Source organism: Aptenodytes forsteri, unplaced genomic scaffold, assembly GCF_000699145.1.
Source record: "Aptenodytes forsteri isolate BGI_AS27 unplaced genomic scaffold, ASM69914v1 Scaffold51, whole genome shotgun sequence".
Lineage (NCBI taxonomy): Eukaryota > Metazoa > Chordata > Aves > Sphenisciformes > Spheniscidae > Aptenodytes > Aptenodytes forsteri.
This window is the reverse complement of record NW_008795495.1, coordinates 2,987,827-2,992,089: the sequence shown is the minus strand read 5'-3', so window position 1 is coordinate 2,992,089 and position 4,263 is coordinate 2,987,827.

Below are 4,263 nucleotides of genomic sequence, written 5' to 3'. Positions count from 1 at the left end.
GAGGCAAGAGGCAAGTTTCTATTTACTTGTTTTGAGGTGTGGTTTCGACGCAAAGCATTGTAGACACAATGTTTCTATTTACTTGTTTTGAGGTGTGGTTTCGACGCAAAGCATATTTCCCTGTAGACACAGGACGGTGAGCTAAGCTCCTGCATGTTTCACTGAAAGAGGAGAAAAAGGAGGGACGCTGTCCTTCTGTGCAACACCAAAGGGCTCACGTTGTATGGGAAAAGTACAGCATGTAGTGGAGCCTTGGAAAAAACCCCAAACTTTCCACCTTTCTCCAGGCCCTGCCAGCCCCGCGCTCCCGGTTTGCAGGGAGAGAAGCTGCGAATCCACTGAAATGTTGGCGACCTCCCCCTCCTCGCATTTATCCCCTATCATTTATAGACAAGGCTCTTTTTTTAAACGTAAAAAAGCATTTTTCTGCTTAACCTGGCACTCCCCCCCTTTGCCTTCCAGTTCACGGCGAGTAGGGTGTCTCAGAGCCTGCATGCAGAAAGCTAATTACAGAACCAGGAAAGAGTTCAGCATAACATTTCTTTACACAAAGTGTCTGTTTAGCAATATGTAGCCGCTTGATGCTTGTTATTACTAGCATAGGTCCGGCTACTCCTGTCAGCGTAGCATTTAAAGCCATGCAGGCTAGTTTCCATCCGACACTAACATGTATTGGGGATTCATACAATATGCAACTTCAGTGTGCTTTTCCGAAGACTCATTGCTGGCATTTCTTTTCCCCATTCTAGCCTAGAAACAGGTGTTTTAACACCTTTTACACAGATTTTAAAATCATGTTTTGTTTTTGTGTGAATGCCCTTCACGTAACCCTAGTTTAGGGTTATGCTTCAAACTTTTTCGATTGCCCTTCATGTACCCTATTTCAACCCAGTTAGGCTTTGAACTATGTTTTTGACCCTCTGAAATGACAGGTTTGGTATAAACTGCTCTGTAAGAGCTTTAAAAATGCAAAACTAGTAATATTGCACTGTGCTGTCGGGCACTTAATTTGGCTGTAATCCTCCTAGATCAGGCACAATACAGGGCTAAGCAGCATCTGATGTAGCGCGTATACTAGTAACTTTCAGACATTTATGTAAATTGTATGGCTGCAGTAACTGAAATGTTTCTGAGACTTGCATACTCTACGTATATGTTTTACCTCCATATGATTAAATGAATGATAAACAGATAGTTTCAAAATTGTTTTTTTGTTTTGCTTTGTTTTATGTATGTACATTTATAAAGGGCCTGCTCTGGCAAACACTTTGGCAGGTTAATTAGAACGGTATCGCTGAGTAAAGCTCTGTGTGTACTTAAACATTTTCAGAAACAGCTCTGAATGTGTCTTAATTTTTTTAGAAGGGATATAATTAGGTCTGAACTGCAGGTAAACAAATCCAATCCCATCGCCATGTTTTTGTGCTAATGATGGGCCCGGTCCTACAGCCTTTTGTCAAGCAACAGTCAATGGAAGATTTATAAAGAGTATATAATTTTTTTATTTTAGCATTTCTACTAACAATTAAACAGGCAAGTCAGATCAACTCTTGTTCTTGCTCGGGTTCACTGCTTATCTGACCTACACAGTGCTGCACTGTTTAGCTTCTAGATAGTCTAACTGAATGCTTAGATTCAGACAAAAAAAATTATTTGCTAACCTGTTTTAAGAATTTCCATTGTTATTAGATTTTATACTTCTCCGAACAAATAATTTTTATTTACCAATTTAAAGTCAGTAATAAGCTGCTAGCTAACATCATCTCCTAAATTGAAACGAGAGTTTGTTCAGAATTAATAATCAGAAAAAAAAATACAAGTTTACAGTTATAATAATTTTGGAATGTTTGTTTCTTCACTGATTTTGCAGACAGAGTTAGAAGTGAGTTTACACCTTAACAGACAGATTGCAGCAGAAAACCGAGTAAGCTCTTTTAAACCCAGCACAGTTCTGTCTGTGTAAGACGTTCGGCAGAAGCGTTCAGGAGTTACGGTAGGTGATCGTTCCTCTGCAACACAGTTCCCTGAGCATCTTGTAAAAACGACAACTCAAGGTCTTAAGTTACTGTCCCACAGAGCAAACAGGAGAAATAAAACGTTGAGTGGTAAGCACCTAGAGCTGGGTATGTGAAGGACACCTTCCAGCGTCTCTGGTCACTGATGAGAGAGGTGCAACGCTCTGCGCTCGAAAGAGCATTACCAGGTTCAGTGAAAAGGGGTTAAACTTTCTGAAACTATGTAAATGCTGCAGGTTCTGAGTTGGGCAAGGATCCAGGCTTTCTGAATGAATGTAGACTGAATTACTTTGAACTCTCTTGTTCTGTGCATTCCTCTTCGCTTAGTAGTGCTATACCCATTAGGGGAGGCAGGAGAAAACAAGAACAAATGTCAAGTCCCAGGCAGTCGGGAGCTTGGCAGTGGTGGAGCACAGCACTGCCTTGTGGGAGAAGGGTTGGGAGCAAAGGACCTCAGGATGGGTGGAAGGGGGGACGGGATGGATGGAGACGGGCTCCCTGCTTTCCTAACTCATTGGCTCCGCCAGACGTACCTCTTAGGGGAGGTACTTGTGTTCCACTGTCTTGGTGGGGAGGAGAAGGAGACCTGCACGTGCATTGTTTGGAGGGGTAGGGAAGGAGTGGAAAGACGTGGATGAGTTGTTTCGTAACGATGAGGTGAGGGAAACCTGAGGACCACAGCTGAACTGAGCCAGACTTGAAGCCATAGGAAGATGTCTGATAATAATTTGAGGAGCTTTTAGCACATTCAGAGGCCTGTTCTGAGTCAGCAAATACCCACCTCATTTTTTTCATGTAAACTTACTAGAGAAGTGGAAATAATAAATGCAAAATCAGTATCCGTCTGTACTTTTGGCCACCCATTAGACTCCATCTCCCCAAGGGAAGAAACGGTTTCTCTTCTTACTTTTGACTTTACAAAGAGAGCCAGTACGATCCTTTTACCTCAAGAAAGTAATTATTTTTCTTATTCTAACTTTCCACTGAAAACAGGATTGCACCAGCCACGAGGTACCATCTTAACTCATGACAGGCTTTGCAAATGCCGCTCACGCTATATAATACAGCACCACCACAACGAGGAATGTAGCAGGGTGACTTTCTGCTGAAGTGAACGTGAAAATCATGAAACGATAGTCTATTGCTGCGTAGCTTTATCTGTTGCCATTTCAGGATTAGCTTACGGAGGTGTTCCCTTTGCTTACACAAAGGCAAGCCCAGTTCCCATTTTTCATTTCACTTTACCGAAAATCGTGTGATAGACCCTATGGCGAAAAGGATACTCTTCCTGAAATAACAAATGGCACTCCCTCATTAATTCAGCCTGGCGTTTTGAGTAAAAATACACTTCATCTTGACTTCTTTCCCCTCTTAACATTTCAATAGTCATCCAGTTCCACCTTTTAGCTCTGGCATGCAAAGTCATACAGTCAGGAAAATACCTCTAGTTCCCCTTGGACAAGGCTTTGTTGTGAAGCATGTACAGAAAGTGAGTTTTCGTTTTGCCAACCCGCCTGTATACCCTCGGACAGTTGTGTAAAAACGTCCCGTTCCCAGTGGAGTCCCTCAGGATTTCTTTGCTGCGCTGCCGGGAGTGAAGAGCATACCTTCCTGAACCAGCTTGGCATTTCTCGTCACTGGAATTGAATTGGCACATCGTGTCAGGTAGAAACCTCCTCAGTAGAGTGATCTCCAGCTGGAGAACTGGATTTGGCAGTTTTTTAGAAAATTAAGATCTAAAAATAGCGAAACAACCCAATTCCTCTCTTCCTCAGGCCAAAGGAGAGTCACCATTGCAAAGCTCGGTACAGACTTTATAAAATGAGTGGTGTACACAAGCTTCTCTTTTGCACAGTTAAAAATGAGGCTAAACTTTTAAAGTTATGTTTGAAGTTTGCTAAGATTACTAAAAGCACCCAGATGCAGTTGTACTTGTGGTTTGTTTTTATCCTTTAGCTAAACATATTTTTTCTTCCACTCTAAGATGAGTAAGTTAGAATAGCAGTGAAAGTTTGTGACAACTAAATGAAGGTATGTAAACTTACCCACAAATAACCTTTGAAATTTTTTTTTGCAGCAACAGGTAAAGATCCTACCATGTCTGCATTTTCTGTGTTTTGACCTGAGTCAGTCTACACTGTATAAAGCCTAATTACAGATTAATTATATAAATATGCCTATGCAGAGATCTGTTCAAGTATTTTCCCTCAAGTTTAACTTGAGCATGTGTGTATACACTTGCATGCAT